General features: G+C 46.1%; 1 pseudogene; it reads left to right on the forward strand.

Moving 5' to 3' along the window:
* The first annotated feature begins 7,658 nt into the window (after nt 1-7,658).
* On the forward strand, nt 7,659-8,905 carry LOC130881521 (heterogeneous nuclear ribonucleoprotein H-like; annotated as a pseudogene).
* Nucleotides 8,906-9,361: the final 456 nt, after the last annotated feature.

A 9,361-nucleotide genomic window follows, 5' to 3' on the forward strand; every position in this document is an offset into this window, starting at 1 on the left:
AGAAGGGTTACAGACAGACACATAGATGAAAGATGGTGGAGAAAATTAAGTATGACAGGAGAAGTGTAGTGACAGAGGGTCCTTTCTTTCTCTCTTCCTTCCTTCCTTTCTCCCTTCCTTCCTTCCTTCCTTCCTTCCTTCCTTCCTTCCTTTCCTTCCTTCATTCCTTTCTTTCTCTCCTTCCTTCTTTTCTCCTTTTCTCCCTTCCATTCTTCTTTCTTTCTTTCTTTCTTTCTTTCTTTCTTTCTTTCTTTTTCTTCCTTTGTTTTTTAAGAGAAGGTCTAAGAAAGGTATCTCTGAGAAGGTGACCATGGCCTGGGTAGTTAACTGTGCTCCCTGTCACTAATACTTGATTGTGGACTCTCTATAGCCAGGTGTGACTCCATGACCTGTTCTTGCTATCTCGATGGCAGCAGACTTGGATTTTGCAAACCAGGCAAACCTCCTCCATGTTCTCTTGTATTTCCCTAGACTGAATGCAAAGATGTGGCCCTGGGATGGAATAGCCTCAGCTGAAGGGAGCCTGGGTCCCTGCATTACCCCCGAGAGGAGGGCCACTCGTTGCGCTAGCTTGTCTAGTACATGGTTGACAAACGTACTCTGCGGCTGGGTGAGCCTGTGAATATTCCAGGACTTTCATCACTTACAGCCTATCACAATGCTTGAGAGACATGTGGTAAGCTGAGTCAGGACAGAACTGAGCTCAGCATGTTTTAGAGATAGAGAACATGAAGGGAGCAGGGAGCATGGCAAAAAATAACCACACACACACACAAACAAAACAACAACAACAAAAGAACCAACCAATCAAACTAACAAACAAACAAAAAACAGAACAAAATGACAAAAAAAAGCCCAACAACAACAATAACCCCACCAAACATAATGGCATAAGTAGGAAGGTATGGTAGGAGTGACCCCAGTCAGAAGTTTTGCTTTTGGAGAAATGTCAAGGGAGAGGAGGACACAGGCAGAGTGGAAATGGAAGGATATCTTTCCGTTTGTATTTTGAAAAGGTCCCTCTGGCTGCTGGGGAGTTGAGCTGGAGAGATGCCGTCGCATGCAAGCATGGCTGACACAGCACACAGCAGCATGAGGGTGGGGACAGCAGAGGTGAAGGAATGCATTCTGGATCAGCTTCAGAGGCGGGGTTGGTGGGTCGCCTGCAGGGGGCAAGGGGAACTACATACCCCACAAACCAAACTAATGCACAAGCCAGTATATGTTAATGGACACTTCCGGCGTATCCTTCTAGTTACTAGCTTCTCTTCCCAAAGAACCCCACAACCAAGCTTGTCTAACAACTTATGGTTACCTGAGGACCTTGCCCATCCCTGTCCTAGCTGACTGGACCAGCGTAGGGTCCTTTGCTGACATCCTAGCTGTCAGAGGACAGAGTGTGCTTCACTCCTGTGGGAAGAGAACTGAGCCTCAAGTTCTTTCTCTTCAGTGAAAACCCAAGAAGATGGGCAAGCCTAGAGACTGAGGAAGAATGTGCTCCCAGTGGCCATCCATTCACCCCATGGGAGCATGCAGATGCGGTCAACACACAGATGGGGCCACCCTCCCTTGTCCATAGCAAGTATTCATTAAATACAGATCTTTCCTCTGCTTTTTCCAACCATCCTCTTCGTCCTGCAAGCTCCAGGAAGCCCTTCCACACTTCACAGTGTGGATCTGCTAAGGGTCTCAGCCACCCCAGCATAAGTTCCTGCTTAGTGTATGACTTTTCCTGAGAAGATGTAAATATATCTCTTCACCTCAGACAGGGCACCAACAGTAGACTGAACAAGCAATTCCACTCAAAGTCAGGGAGTTTGTTGGGGTCACTTACAGAATAAGGATGAAGTAGTTAATTTATAGAATCACGGAGACGTCCGGCAGCTGCCACTGAAAAGCGCATCCAAGCACGGATGAGAACAACATCCCTGGAACTCCATCAGGCCCTGTTCAGACTCCTCTCAGCAGCAATTACTGCTGCCTCTATAACCTTGGGGAGACCTGGTGTGAATCCTGTTAAGTTTCAGGAGCTTCCTAAGACTTGTGAGTTTATTGACTGCCTGAGTCTTAGCATCCCTCCAGGAAGGTATATTTCAGCTAGAACGGCTAGGCAGCATCTGAGAAAAATCACTATATAACAAGCAACAGCCCCATCCCCCACCTCTTATTCTGTCCTTCATGTGAAGCAAGGCTCACTTTGTTCCAAGTATCCATCCTGGTCCTTCTTCAAGTTAGAGAGCAGAACCAGTCCAGAGAAGCCCTGCTTCTGTGCCCACAATGCCATATGCGCACTTGCCCCTAGAAGCTACAGACATTTCCCAGTTGCCAGAGTCCCACTGCTGATGCCTGGAGATGCTCCTCTCAACCCCAAAGGTGTCAGGGGTCAGGGCCTGCTTTCTTTGTGAGTCTAACATCTGTAACACTTTCTCCACATCCCAGAGCCTTCCCCTCCAAATTCCTCCTGCTTCGTTACTAGTGTACACACAACATGAAAAAAATTCAGCTGTCTTCATCATTTTCCGTATTAGCTGACAGCCGGCTCCCACATGCCTGGGGACACCATACTTCCTGTGTGCCCCCTGCCATTCCAAAGTAACTACCTCAAATGAAGTCCAGTTGTTGAAAACCTTTGGTTTTGGGGACGCCACAGCCCTGTCCCGTCGGCGCTGCCTGACTGACTGGAGGCTGACTCATGCCCTAGCAGACACGGGGCTCAGGGCAGGACCCTACTAAGCCCGAACCAAATCTTAGCGCTATCACACATGAGTGGGAGGCCTCCATTTCCCCCTGCATTGTCCAGAAAGGGAAAGAATGCCCATCCCAGAGGAGATGGATCTGATCCAAACGCCAGCTCTGAAGCTCTGAGCGAGTCACCTAACCTGTCTGAGCCTCAGTTTCTCTTTTGTGACGAGGCAGAAACGATGCAACCAACAGCTCAGCACTGTGACCAGGAGTCAAGAACACCGTGGCAATGAGGACAGCTGACCCCTAACAATCCTGCTTGTGCCAAGCACGAAACCATGTCCCTCCCTGTAGCCCTTACCTGCTGTGTCTGCCCACCCTGCCCGTTTCACATCCCCACTTGGTCTTGAATGTGGGTATCAGAGACTTGCAACTTTGCAGTGTCCCAGACCCAGTGTTCAAGTGATGGGCATCAAGAGGGTAGGGAAGGCACCACCAGCCACATCTAAAGCAGATCTCAAATAAGAAGTTCCAAGCTGGGGAGAGATACACTGTTTCCCAGAGCTTCAATCTTGAAAGCTGGTTTTTGTTTGGTTGTTTTTTGTTTTTGTTTTTTTGTTGTTGCATTTTACTCAACTGCCAACCAAACTGACTTTTTTCTTTTCTTTTGTTTCTTTTTTCTTTCTTTCTTTCTTTTCTTTTTCTTTCTTTTTTTTTTTTTTTCTGAGACAGTGTTTCTCTGTGTAGCCCTGGTTATCCCGGAACTCACTCTGTAGTTGAGGCTGACCTCAAACTCATAGAGCTCTACCTTCTGCTGCCTCCTGAGTGCTGGGATTAAAGGCATGCATCATCACCACCTGGCCTCCAAATTGACTTTCTGCTCAAAGGAAAGGCAGAACAAATCAGTTTCTAATAGAAAATTCCTATGTGTCTGCTACAATTTAGTGTAGTTGGTTGTTTTTACTCTTTACTCTTTGGGTGCCCATCACCCAGCTCCCAAATAAATACACAGAGGCTTATTCTTTCCTATGAATAAGGCTTTAGATTGGCTTGTTTCTAGCCAGCTTTTCTAACTTAAATTAATCCATTTCCCTTCTACGTTTTGCCCCTGGGCTTTTTGCCTTTCTCTATTCTATATACCTTTCTTTATTTTTTGCTCTATAGCTGGTTGTGTGCCTGGGTGGCTCGCCCCTGGTGTCCTTCTCTCCTCCTTTTCTATCTCCTGTCTCTTAGCACTTCTTCTATGTATTCTCTCTGCTTGGCAGCCCCACCTATTTTTCTTGCCTGCCTTTCTATTGGCTGTTCAGCTCTTTACTAGACCAACCAGTTGTTCTAGATAGGCAAACTAACACAGCTCCACAGAGTTGAACAAATGCAACATAAAAGAATGCAACACATCTTTGCATCATTAAACAAATATTCCACAGCCTAAACGAGTGCAACACGTCTTCAATTAATATTCCACAACAATTTAACCCAAATAGAACTTGATCAAACTAACCATAGTGCCTTGGAATATTTATATTTATAAATATTTATGTTTGTAAAACCCGCTAGTATTTAGATCAACCTTAATATTTGATCCAAATCCCTGTTGATTATATTGATGCATTCATTCTGGGCCTTATTCTTTGAGTGGTAAAATTTTATCCTTTGCATGGCCATTTGAGGGGAGTATGATTTATTTCCATCTTACAGATGAGGAGGTTGACACAGGAGTTAGATGACCTGTAAGAATAGGAAGTGAGCATTGAACCCAGACCCCTGCTCTCGTTTGGTTCTGTAGATGTGCCTTCACGTGACTCTAGGAACCTCCCCTTCTGGCCAGAGTGGCTTCTATCCTAGGAGGCTACCGCCACAGGCTGCTGCTTGGCATAGGCACAGCTGAGCCATTCAATTACCATGACAACTCTGGAAAGTCCGTTGCCTCCTCTACAGTAAGACAGAATACACAGCATCTTCTGGGATTCTTCTGGGGACAGAAGCATGATGAGCCTGAAGAAGCGATGGCCAGGGGCAAGAATTCTTTTACTCCTACGATCACACCTCCAACACAGTGTGAAGTGAGGAGGACATAGCAGGAGCTCACAGATTGTTCACCGGTGTCAAAGGAAAGCCTAAATAATATGAAAGTGGTGGGGAAGTGCAATAATATCAAAGAGTTCCACAATAGCCTGGAATGGAGTATAACAAAGGTTTGTTCATTTGGGGATAAACTCACAGTAAGGGTAGCAATCCACAGTCCTCTGTATGCGCAGGGGACTAGAACCGAATCCAGCAGAGAAAAGGGGCCACACAGGCTTTTTGTCTGCACTTATTGTACATGAGACCATGTCCAAAGTGGGCTGGTACCTTAAAGGCTATTGGCTGAATGAGTTCCTACAACAGGAAAGGACTCTGGCAACACACTGGTGATGGAGGACTATGGTAGTGGGATGTTGGTGAAATTTGTGGTGCTGTGTTTTCTGGCTGTTCGGCCCTGATCTAGGAGCAGAACCACTGAAGCGTATCTGGGAGAGAGGCAAACCTACCCACACTGCTTTTAGAAAGTTAAACTCTGTATGAGCAGAGAAAGGAGGGTGCTTAGAACTGAGGAGCCCGATCCCCAGTTGCACCGTCAAGATCATGGTCTAGAAGGCTGTAGTGGTGGACACCTGTAATCCCAGCACTTAGGAGACTTTGGAGACTGAAGCAGGAGGCAGGAGTTCAAGATCATCCTTAGCTACATATATTATTATTATTAGGATCGTGACTAACCTGGATTATAGCAACAGTCTCAAATGGGAGAGAGAGAGAGAGAGAGAGAGAGAGAGAGAGAGAGAGAGAGAGAGAGAGAGAGAACAGGAGAATGAGGAGGAAGGAGAAAGCGAAGGAAAAAATCAAATCAAAAAAGAAAGATAAGGTAGAGGTCAAGTAGATAGAAAGCTAGTAACATTTTGTGTGCTTCTTTGAAGTATTGGGAATGAACATTGTGCACACTAGGTCAATGCTCTATCACTGAGCCACACCACCAACTTCCAACTGTATTTCTTGAGAGGACAAGGATATGAACACCCTTCATTGTCCTAAGAATCCAGGATGTCATCTGAATCCTGCCTGCTCACCTGTCCCACCTTGAATACTTTAAAATTGTTACAGATGTTCAGGCCTGTGTGAGGAGTCTGTGTCTCTGGCTTGGGACTCGGGAGTCTGCTGAAGGTAGAGATCCCCATTCTGATTCCTGTCCCTCTCCATTTCCTGTCCTTTCTGGCCCTATATTACAAATGAGAAATAGGAGAGGCTAGAGGGTGAGGTCATCAGGACCTTCCTGCCAGATATGGGTGGGAAAGCCGTCTCCTTCTCTGCTCCCCAGCATTCTTTCAGCCTGCCCACCTTACCCCAGCCCTCTCCCCTCCCTGCTGGCTAGATTTCTTTCTATGCTTTCTTCCTAAATTCTGAGTGCCCTGTTCCTCATTAACGAGACTTCGGGTAGTTTTGTCTCTCTGAGTACTGTATTCTAGTGCCAGCAAATAACTTTAAATAGAAAAAAGATGCCCAAAATTAGACTGGAAAACAGAAAATAAATAGAAAGGGGTTGGGCTGAATGGCAACCTGCTCCCTGGACAGAGAGGGGAATGCAATTAACCACCTCAGAGGACCTGGCTTCCAATCAGGGGAAATGGGGAGTGGACACGCAATTCAGGGACCACGGGGCAGCCCTCGTGGCTGGCAGACAGGGTGGAAGAAAGGCAAAGGAAGATGGAATTTGGAGGGCTTCATGGAGCCTGTCCTGGAGGGCTATCCAGCCAAGGGTATTAAGGCTGAAGAGTCAGGGAAGGTCACACTTCAGTTGTGACAATCATTGTTGTGCCCACCTCCTGGAGAGCCACGGGACTTTGTAGAGATAGCATATGCCCTGCTTAGATGACCTAAGTGCCCATTGCTGAGTGAATCACAGGCCCACCTGGAGATACTGTGCAGGGAGTGGAGGCTCTCGGAGTCCCCAGCTGACCATTCTCATTCAGGACCCATTTCATAAGCTGCAGTCATGTCATTTTCTGTGAGCACAGTTCTAAGAGAATCTGTCTATCTTTCCTCCTACTCCAGATCCAACTATTCACAGCTGCAGTGTGACTTTTCTGAACGCCTAACTTAGACCACAGGATTCTCAGCTCCAAAGCTTCCCCCCACACTCCCTTGCCTCAGTCCTGGGCTAGGCCCTCCTGGACAGCGTGCTCCCAATTCCATCATCCTTCATCTTCCTGTGATAGTTCTTCTTTGATGTCAGCTTGACTAGGTCTGGAGTCAACTAAGAGATGTGCCTTTGGGTGAGTCTGCCAAGGTGTTTTCTAGAAGCATTAACTAAAGATGAAGACCCTTTCCTGAATGGGCATCCACCTCTGGCCTAGATATAAAGAGGTTCCATGGAAAAGCTCTTGCATTTGCCTGCCTACCTCTACTTCCTGCTGGCGAGTGTATACACTCTGCTGCTGCCACTGATACTGCTATCCTTTGTGACGTCAGAACCTAGCTTCTGCTTTCCAGCATGCACTGAAGACAAGTGGCTTTCCAAGAATCCTTCAAGACTTCAACACCAGACTGGAACTGCTAAGGCTTCCAGCCTTGTAGACTAAGCACCTGCCAGACGTTTAGCCTTTCCTGTGGGAAAACAGTCATTGTTGGACTACCCACTCCGTACTGTACAAACCAAATGAATAAGTCCCCTTTAATATAGCTTGCTTCTATTGGTTCTTTTCCTGTAGCATACTAGTCAACTTCCTTTCATCCCTGATTGCCAGCTACATACTCCTCCCTTGGTCCCTAAATGGCACCATCCTCTTTCAGGCTACCCATCACTGGCAGCCAGGGGAGAGGAAGTGGCCGGTCTTGCTGTTCTATAATAATTTGCCTACTATATATCTCCGTATATCGCCCCTTGGCTACTTTCATTCTGCCCAACCCAGCACCCACACAACCCATGGAGGATGTCTCTAAACATGCACAGCTCCTTGGAGAACATGCGCAGGTGTTTTCTGCATGTATATTTTGAATTTGCAGACATGCTTCTTGGTGAAGATCCTGTGATTACCCTTGTCGTGCTTAGCTGATAAATTGTAGTAGTTTTTTTGTTTTTTTTTTTTTTTTGACTCTAAAATTCAAAATTTAAACCAGAGAAGGCAGACTAAGTGTGGAGGCTTTTGTTGAATGTGAAACAGATGATGAAATCAGATAGCCTTGGAAAAAGACAGAGAACGACGGGGCACAGATAATGTGAAAGTATTCAGGTCAAACACCATCGAAGCAGATTGGGTGTTGAAGCACACAGCTCCAAATAGTCATGATACGACCAATGACCTTTTGCACAGCTTAGAGGACTCCCCTCTGGATGTAGCAAGCAAGAAATTGTTCTGTTCTTCTCAGGGCCGGAAATTGTGCCAAATGGAATAACTTTGCAGGTAGACTTCCAGAGGGTGAGTACAGAGGAGCCTTCCTGCCATTTGTTTCCCTGAAAAGGCTCTAAAGATACACGAGGAAAGACTATGGCATTGGCATATCGAAATATTTAAGAGCAGTGAAGTTAGAGCTCACTATGATTCACTACGAGAAGGCATGACCATGCAGCAGCCAGGCTCCTGTGACAGACCTGTGGAGGGCGGAGGGTACAACAGAATTGGCAGAGGAGCTGGCTTTGAGAAATGAGGTGTTGTGTTTGTGGTGGAGGTTATAGAGGCTATGTTGAGTATAATAACTATAATGATAGCTATGGGTTTGTTTCAGACAGATTTGGAAGGGACCTCAATTATTGTTTGTCATGAATGTTGGACCACAGATATGGAGGCTCTGTTTTCCAGAGCACAACACTAGACACTGTGTACACACACATACCTTACAAAGAACCACCGAGAAAGACATTTGTCTTTGTTCACCACTCAAGCCTGGGATAGAACACACTGAGATTGGACCTGATAGCCGATTCACCAGTGAAGCTGCTGTCGAGTTTGCAAGCGATGAAGATGCCATTGCAGCTGCATTATAAGACAAAGCAAATACACCGTGCAGATATGTGGAACTCTTCTTGAATTCTACAGCAGGACCAAGCAGTGGTGCTTACAGTAGCCAAACGCTAGGAAGCAAGGGTTTGTCAAACAGTCCGGTTAACAGTGGCCCAGCCAGCCAGCGGCAGAATAGTATGGAGGTGGCTAAGGCAGTGAATACGGCCAAGTTTACAGGAAAACGCCAGTGACTTTCATTAAAACATTGCATGAGTAGACAAGGACCAGCGAATAGCACTACACTAGGAGGCTGTGCATCTATGTTCATGGATGGAAAGAGAGGGGTGTCTAGCATGTCAGTGTGAGTAGTAGGTAGGTGGGGAATGTAATTGCTTTTGATCATTGACTCTCAGTTGATTTTTTTTTTTTAAAGAAAAGAAACCCTTGACTTACTTTAACAATTTCTGCAATCCAGCCCTGTGATCTATGTCTACTCTCTTAAATGAACATTAGGGTCCCTTGAAGGACTAAGGTTCAATATTGTCGAACATAGCTGCCGCCTAGGATGATGAAGCAGTAAAGTTGAGTGAGCTATAAATGTTAAACAACTCCTCCAAAGAAGACAGAAGACAGACGGGAATAGAACAACGTCCATCCACAGTCTGCTACAAGTAAAAGCGCTAACCACATACATAACTGTCTTTTAT

Source organism: Chionomys nivalis, chromosome 9, assembly GCF_950005125.1.
Source record: "Chionomys nivalis chromosome 9, mChiNiv1.1, whole genome shotgun sequence".
Taxonomy (NCBI): Eukaryota; Metazoa; Chordata; class Mammalia; order Rodentia; family Cricetidae; genus Chionomys; species Chionomys nivalis.